Raw genomic sequence first — 9,172 nt, 5'->3', positions numbered from 1 at the left:
CCCCATTCCAATGGTGTTACCCAGCACAGACACCCAAATGTTTCCAGTTAACAGAATGTCACCTCCACTACAAAAATGCCACAAAGAGATAAACATGAAAGAGGAGAACCCAACCTCTGTCTAGGCTTTCGAAGTCTTTCCTGGCTGGGGGCTCGCAGCAGCTGTGGGTGAATTCATAACTTTTTTACCTAAAACGAACTCCCAATGCCAAAGAAGAGGAAATTATGTAGACCTTAGTGACTATTATATTACTCCTAGGCTTAATATGAGCTAATTATTATTATAGGATGTTGGTTTCTTATTGATCCAAGTTCTTATTATAATGCCACTTTAATAATATTCAAGACTTTTAATGGGAAATCAAATCAAATTCATCCTTCCTATGGCATCTAATGCATGATTTCTTAAATATAAGGTCTATGAACTTTTAAAAATTTTATAACTTAGGGAGGCTAGGTGGCACAGTGAATAGAGCACTGGACCTGGAGTCAGGAGGACCTGAGTTCAAATCTGGCCTCAGACACTTAACACACACACAATCTAGCTGTGTGACCTTGGGCAAGTCACTTAACCCCAATTGCCCTACCTTCCCCCCTTCAAAAAAAATTTTATAATTTTATGTCACTATCATTGGTTTCCTTTTCCATATTATGTATTTTCTTTTATTTTATGCATTTAAAAACATTATTATAAGAAGAGTTAGGAGACTGACTGCTACAGGAATCCAAGGCACACACATAAAAAGGTTAAGAATTGTTGGTTTGGAAGAAAAGGAATCTCACTTCTGATACTTTCTGAAAACCAATGCAGCATTTACCCATCTCCAGCCCTAGAACTCCTCTCCTGCCCTCTGAGATTTTCCAAAGAGTACTGACAGCTGTGTTATATTGGAAAGTGCCCTGGCCCTGGAGACAGGACCCCTGTGTCCAACATTCTGCATTCTGACGTTTCCTGGCTGTGAGACCCTGGGATCACAGGAGTCTTTGATCCCCAGTTTCCTCTATAAGGAACCAGGTGAAATGATAGAAATTGAAGAAAGGGGAGTTTTCTGCTCAAGAAACTGAACCATTGATGAACCAACAGAGCTGTCTCAAGGGATGAATTGCTTTGGGAGGAGGGACTTCCCCATCACTGGGGGTTTCAGACAGAGGCTGGATGTCTATTTGTGGAGAATGTTGTTAAGAGAATTACTGCCCCTTTATGAGTGGGACAAGAAGTCTTTGAGGCTTCTGTTCCGAGAGTCTATGGTCCTCCCCTGGAGCTGCCCCCCAGGACCACTCCCACTTCCCTCTGTTTCCTGGACCATTTTGGGATTTGTGCCATCACCACCTGCCATTTCTGGCTCTCCAACACTCCACTCCTGTGGACGGAAGCTGGGATCAACAGGCAGCTGGAGTCCCAGGCCAGGAAGCTTTCCGGATACAAGTTGGAGGCTGCGCCTTCTCTCAGGGGCCTATGAAATGATGCCTTTTGGGGGAATCCAAGTTCTCATTGACCTCAAATTTCAGGTGTTAGGGTACCCCGGGGAGCTCAGGAAAGCAAAACATAAGAAACAAATACAGCCCTGGCCTCAAGCCTAACACTTTTGGGGAAGGGGGATTGGCAAAGGCAGAAGAGGACAAAAGTGGATTCATCCAGGGCCGGCCATGATCTAGAACTTTGTAGGGGAGGAAAGATGGGAGAAAAACAAAGATCGGGGGAAAGACCCTCAGTCAGATGTGAGGAGAACTGGGTTCTAATTCTGGTTCTGCTATGTGACCCTGGGAAAATGACTTAGGCTCTCTGTTCCTCACCCCTCAGTATGCTAAGGACTATTGGCTCTCTGACTGTTCTGAAGGCCAGGCCCCATCTCCAGGTGTCTGCATGATGTCTCCACTTTGATGCCTCACCTGATCCTCAAAAGACAATTTTTTAAATCCAAAATCTTGTCCTCTTTCTGTTTTTCACTTTTGCTTTCCATACTGCCATCATCTAGCCTGCATCCTGTAATCCTCATCACCAGCAATGCTTTCCTGTCCCTCAACTCTTGAATTCAATCAGTTTCAAGGTTCTGTGGATTCTAGTCAGTCAGTCAGTCAACAGGTATTTATTGTTGATAAGGACCAGGAATACTGGGGATACCAAGAAAGTTTGAAAAAATATGATTCTTACTCTCAAGGAGCTTATAGTATGATGGGAAAGATAACATGAAAATAGCTAGATAGATATAAGATTTGATGGAAGGTCATCTCAGAGGGAAGGCACTAGCAGATGGGGGGGGGGGACCAGGAAACAGAAGTAAGAAGGGAAAGCATCCCAGGCATGGGGCACATCCATTGCAAAGGCATGGAGTCTGGAGATGGATGTATTGTGTGAGAAAGAGCAAAAAGACCAGTGTCGCTGAATCATAGAGTATACGGAAGGGAGGAGGCAAAGTATAAGAAGACTGCAAAGTATGAGAGTCATGGAAGGTCACTGGAATTAATTGAGTAGGGTCAGATATGAGCAGTAGGAAGTTCACTTTGATGTCTAAGTGGAAGAGGGATGTGAGAGAGGAGAGACTTGACAGCAAGGAGGCCAATGAGGAGTCGTTGCAGCAGTTTGTATGTGAGGAGATGAGATCTATAACCAGGATGGGGACCATGTGAGCGGAGAGAAGGGGGCCTATGCAGGCAATATCATGGAGGTAGAAATGACTCCCGATTCATTAAGAGTCTTTGCTCCTCCCCTAGTGCGCTCATCTCCCCAGGAGTCACCAGAGAGTAATCCAGGATGATCCCATCTGCTATCTCCTACCCTCATTATCATCAAGCTGAGTTCCAGGCTCCCCTGTTATGCTGCGCACTGGCTTAGTGCGCTTGCATATCTTGGTACATCAGGTGTGGTCCCCCTCCTGCTGCTGCTGCCCACTCTTGAGACCCTTGTTGCCATCTGTATTTCTTGAGATAAAATGCTTTTAAGGGCCAGGGAGTCTGACAGCTGTTCCTCAATAAAATAAAGATGAGCTGGAGCTGCCATGGTTATTGTGTGAACTATAGAAATGTGGCCAGCCCCACCTCACTCCACAAGGTAAGAATCCTCGAAATGCTACATTAGGATTTTAGAGATTGGAGCAGAGGAGGTCACAATGTAGCTGAAAGGGATCTTAGAGGCCACCGGGTACAGCTCCCTTGTTTTATAAGCCAGGGACTGGAGGCCCAGACTTACTGCTATGCTTCAAAGATTCGGGATGTTCCTAGTGTGTCTGGGTCCTCCACTGATGCCAGTTTGACCCTTCCTTGTCTTACTGACCATCTATATGGGTTACTGTGGTCATAAAAGTGGCCAGTCTGGTCATGAGCCTCTCTGGGGTTTGGCTAGGCTGGGGTGTGTAGATGGTACACAGCATACACACACACAGATATATATATATATACACACACACACACACACACACACACATACCACCAGGCATCCCATCTGGATGGGATCTGCCAAAACCTTTATTTTGCTAACATAGCCTTAAAGACCCCAAGGTTGGGGCCACCCCATGGAAACATCAAAGACAGTGCCAGTGGACTTACTGGAACCATAGCTGGTACGGATGTTGTTCTCTATGGTTTTCAGAGTGTTTGTTCATCCCACTTGGTCTTCTCCAGGACCAAGGGATCTTCTCCAGGATTAGGGCAAGGTGACCAGCACTCTGCCCCTGCAACACCAAGATTTAGAAGGCACAAAAATTCAGAACAATGGCCTCTAGAGACTGTACAATTGAAAATGTGTTACATTTGTGTGTGTGTTTTTTTTTTTTTTTACAAAACAAAGCATGTTAATGTTATCTTTTGTTTTTACATCAAAGTCAGGTCCCCCCCAGCTGCTCTCCCTGCCCCCTTCACACACACACATTGAGCCCTCACTTGTAACAAAAGCATCTAAGGAAAGTCAATAGACGCTGTGACGTCACCCAGCAGTGTGCGCCTCTTTCCGCAGCTGCAGTCCTCTGCTTCTCTGCTGAGGGGAGAGGGAGGTATTTCACCATGAATTCTCCTTAACCCAGCCCTGTTCTGACTCCCAACTCCCCTGACTTAGGCTTAATTACTTATATTATTGTGCCGCTTGCCGCAGGCGCCCACACCACCAGTTATAGATGTGACCCTCGGGTCAGTCAAGATCCCAATACCAACTGGGCCAGGGCTGGGCCAGGGCTTTGGACATTCAACCCAGCTCTCTTTTCCGCTAATGACTCACATGATATGCCCGGGCAGCTGGTGGTGTAGTGTATAGAGAGCAAGGCTTGGAATCAGGAAGGTTTGAGTTTAAATCCAGCCTCGGATTTAAATTACTAGCTGTGTGACCCTGGGTCAGTCACTTCACTTGTTTGCCTCAGTTTCCTCATCTATAAAATGTAGATAATAATAGCACCTACCCCCAAGAGCTGTTGTGAGGATCAGATGAGATAAATGTAAAGTGACTGACCCAGTACCTGGAACACGTTGTAGTTGAGTTGTGTCTGACAACTCTTACAGACACCATGGACCATATCACGACAATACTGTTTATGGGGTTTTCTTGGCAGAGACACTGGAGTGGTTTGTCATTTCCTTCCCCAGCTCATTTTACAGATGAGAAAACAGAGGCAAACAAGGTGAAGTGACTTGCCCAGGGTCACACAGCTAGTAAGTATCTAAGGCTGGATCTGAACTCAGGTCTTTCTGACTCCAGACCCAGGGCTCTATGTACTGTGCCACCCAGCTGCCTTATAGTAGGGGTTATATAAACGTTAGTCACTATTATTACTACTTTAAGAGTGCTAGGCTGTTAACCACTCCTCCAGGCCCAGCACCAACCCTTCTGCTGCACAGATCATTCCCTCATTTATCATTCTGCAAGCAGTTCCTGCTGAGTGCCAAGTCCTGTGCTCTGGGAAAGGGGATTTATGGCATGTCTCTTCCTTTCTTTGGGGCTCAGTTTCCCCATCTGCAGAATGAGCAAGGGAGCTGCCTGTTCCCAAAGTCTGTAGACCCATGCCCAGCTCCCAGACCCAAGATTTCTTGGGACAGGAGGGAGGAGCCCGCCAGAGCTGTCTTGAACTCAAAGATGGAAACAGCTGGGCTCTGATGCTTCAGAGAAGACAAAAACAAACAGAAAACAAGCCCCTCAGCCAAGCAAGACTGAGCCTGGAAAGAATGTTGAGAATGAAGTTCAGCTGAGTTGTTTAGAGTTTGGCACCAGTGAGGTCACAGTCGTGGGTTTGATTCCCTTGTGGCCCAGGGAACTTGGCTGAGTTCCCCAGCTATAACCGGGAGATGCTGGAGGCAAGAGAACAAAAAAGAGCTTATTGGAGTGGTCTAGGAGAGAGGTGGAGGGGCTGGTAGGTGGTACCATAGTGCACTAAGGGCCAGACCTAGAGTCACTAGTTCAAATCTGCCCTTACTAGCTGTGTGACCTTGGGCAAGTCACTTAACCCTGTTTGCCTCAGTTTCCTTATCTGCAAAAAGAGCTGGAGAAGGAAATGGCAAACCACTCCAGTATCTAGGCCAAGAAAACCCCAAATGGGGTCACAAAGAGTTGGACATGGCTGAAATGCCTGAACAATAATCTTTATATAAGGATCCCTATGGATTATGTATTGACTTGTCTTCAAAATGCAATATTGTGTATGTTTTATTGTGTCTTTCCTTATTTTATTAACGATTACCCAAGTATTTCTGAGGGGTTTCCACCTCTTCTTAAGCACAAACATCTCCATGTAAAGGAAAGAGTCTTGGCTTCAGAGTCAAAGGACCCGCCATGGAATCCTCATTCTGATCATGGTGTGAGACCTGGGCCAAGTCACAGGCTTTCCGGGCCTCAGATTCCTTCTTTGTTGGATGAGGAGAGGACCTCCAAAGTGTCCCTTCCCATTCCAGGTCTGTGATCCCGTGTGTTTGATGAGTGGGGATCAGGAAGCACCCTTTACCTCCTTTCCCTGCTCAGTTCCCAGGATCGGTGTTTCTTTTCACCATCAATGGGTTGAAACATCCATTTCCCTGGTGAATTTTCCTCTGGGGAGAGCTGACAGACATGGGACAGGCCTTTAAGGTTTGCAAAGTGCTTCACAAATATCTCATTTTATCCTCATGGAAACCCTGGGAAGTAGGTGGTATCATTATCCCCATTTTTTGACTGACATATAATAGAAAAAAAAATTAAATCACAGGAGGTGAAGGTTAAGAGTGGATTGGGAAGAAGAACTGATTTAAATGAGAAAAATCAGTGAAAGAATCAAGCTAAGATTCATCTACTCTGGGTCTGGTGACAGGCATTACACAAACAAAGGAGTATTAATCTTTGCCCTCAAGGAGTTTCCACTCTATGTCATTGGAATAAGGGCATTTTTCAGGCCTAGTTGATCCTGGGGACAGACCTAGAAGTGACTTCCATGTCACAGGTTGCAGCCATGGAAGGGGAAACATGGGTTTCATCTAATCCAATAGCTTCATTTTGAAGATGAGGAAACCAAAGGTCATGAGGAAAGTGACTCGCTCACCTCAGCTAGGCCATAGCAAGAGGGGGATCTGGACCATTCACACCCTGCTAGGCCTCTTGATAAAAAGATGCTTGAGAAAATGAGCAAGTTAGTGTGCTCAAGAGACTGGGATGGATGCTGAAACAAAAGCCTCCTTCTGTGGGATGGGGTGTGGGCAGCTGGACCCCAACCCCCATTGGCTGCCTTCCCCAAGAACGTTCCAGAAGCTGGTGTCAGTTGGCTGGGCAGCTGAACATTGGCAACTGGCAACGGTGGGATTGGAGGGAATCGTGAGGGCTGAGCCCTCAAGGTTGATCATGGGGGCTCCCCAGCCCCCCGGTCTGAGGTAGAGGAGACCAGATTTTGGTGAACGTGGGTCTTCATGGTAACATCATTTCCTAGGAGAATGAATTTCAAGGGGTCACCAATGTCTCTGCAGGCCAATGTCACAGGTCTGTGAGTAAACCAGTGGTTCCTATTTTCTCTTTTCTTTTTAATTCATTTTTACTTTCAAGCTCTCTCAACTCTTCTTTGGCCAAATGTGTCTGCCTGTTCTTTGCAGGGTTTATAGATTTCTTTTCTTTCTAAATAGAAAATCTTATATAAACTGTATCTTCAGTGTAGACATTTCTGGAGGCATTCACAGTCTCAGGACCAGTCCTGGAGCGGGCAGAGCTAGAACATAATTGGCACCTACCTGCAAGCAGATATATTCTTTCAACCACAGCGGTTCATGGAGACTCTCCCCTAACATGAGAGGGGTTGCAATACGCGTCAGTGAAGGGAAGACAAACATCCCAGTGAGGCAAAGGAAGGAGGACAGGTTCAGGTGTCCAAGGATCTGAGTTCAGATACTTCCCTGCCTTGTGATGGGGCCAAGTCTCCATACCTGTATTTGCCTCAGTTACCTCATCCATAAAATGGAGATGATGATACCACCTACTTCCCAGGGTTTCCATGAGGATAAAACGAGATATTTGTAAAGCACTTTGCAAAGCTTAAAGGCCTGTATGAGTGCTAGGTATTATGATTGTTCTGATTAAAATGACTAGGGCCCCAAGGTCTCTGCCAACTATCGATCTATGACCCAATGAACTGAAGCTACTTAACCTCAGTTTTCTAATCTGTAAAAAGTGGGGGGTATTAGACTAGATGGTTTCTGGATTCCCATTCACCTGGAGCCAGGATCCATGAAGTGTGCCTAACACTGTGCTTGGTCCTCTGTGGATGGGGAATTCAATCTTAGAGTCAGGTGTTGCACTGAGGAGGAATGCTTCACCCGGGCTCTGGCAGGCTGTGGGAGGGGATCAGAGCATCGGTCCAGAGCCTCTTCACCCTTGGTGCTTGATGTCAGGAAAGACTTTTTAGCAACACAAGCTGCCGGGCTAAGTAGTGAGTTCCCTGTCAGGCAGAGAGTGGTTTGCCACTAGCTGGGGATGTCAGGAGAGGAGATTCTCAGGTCTAAGGATCACAGATCTAAGCTGGAAGGGACCTCAGAGTCCAATCCCTTCATTTTACTGAGGAGGGGAATTGTTTTACCCAAGATCACACAAGTAATCATCAGAAGTGGAATCTGAACTCAGGTCCTCAAGAAACAGGGTTATTTCTACATTACTCCCAGATGGTCTCTGAAGAGCCTTCCAGTGACTCTGAAAACTTAGTTCCTGCCCTCAGGGCACTTATAGTTTAATTGTGAGAGAGCTAGGAAAATAATAATAAGTAACAATAATAATAGCTAGCATTTTAAAGTTTTCAAAGAGTTTTACAAATATTATCTCATTTGATCTTCACAATAACCCTGGGAGGAGGGTGCTGTTATTATCCCCATTTGACAGATGAGGAAACTGAGGCAGGCAGATGTGAAGTGACTTGTCACACTTATCGCACAGCTAGTAAGAATATGGATCTGAACTCAGGACTTCCTGGTTCCACTCCAGTGCTCTGTCCACAGGGCCATGTAACAACATAAAACTGTATATATACACATTTTTTTTTTGCTTTTTTTTTCCCGGAGGGACAATTGGGGTTAAGTGACTTGCCCAAGGTCACATGGCTAGTAAGTGTTAAGTATCTGAGGCTGGATTTGAACTCAGGTCCTCCTGACTCCAGGGCAGGTGCTCTATTCATTGTGCCACCGCGCTGCCCCCAATAAAACTGTATTTAGGGGTCAAACTAGTGATGCAAACAAAATGTGTTTTAGGAATTGTGCAGACACAAAGGGACAGAGACAAAGGGGGGGGAGAGAGAGAGAGAGAGAGAGAGAGAGAGAGAGAGAGAGAGAGAGCACTGAGCCTCAAAGGATAAATTGATGTCATCTCAGCTCTTTATCCCTAGAATGTGACTTACAGTTAAATGAGAAAGAAATCTACCTGGAAACCAGCCTCAAACAATCGACAAGTATTTCATCATGTGCTCACACCAGTGCCATGAAGACACACTGAAGCAGCCCCTGCCCTCAAGGGGCTTTTGTGTTAGGGGTTTAGAAGGTGGAACTGGGGGCTGGAAGAGAGTAGCGCATGTGCTGACCAAGCAAAAAGCTGTGCATGCTGCACGTGGGTGGAAACATGCGGGGTTGGGGATCCCAGCAGCGCTCTGTCTCCTTGTACCCACCAGGGCGCTGAGCCAGTTGGAGCTGGAGCACAGCCAGAACAGATCTACTGAGGAGCTGGGGGAAATCCTTGTAAATGAAGCCTCCTTGAAAGAACT

The sequence above is a fragment of the Petaurus breviceps genome, unplaced genomic scaffold (genome assembly GCF_028583685.1).
Source record: "Petaurus breviceps papuanus isolate PSGF00001 unplaced genomic scaffold, PetGlider_PUasm1.0 208, whole genome shotgun sequence".
Classification (NCBI taxonomy): Eukaryota; Metazoa; Chordata; class Mammalia; order Diprotodontia; family Petauridae; genus Petaurus; species Petaurus breviceps.
The sequence above is the reverse complement of the archived record's forward strand: the minus strand, read 5'-3'. Positions refer to the sequence as shown.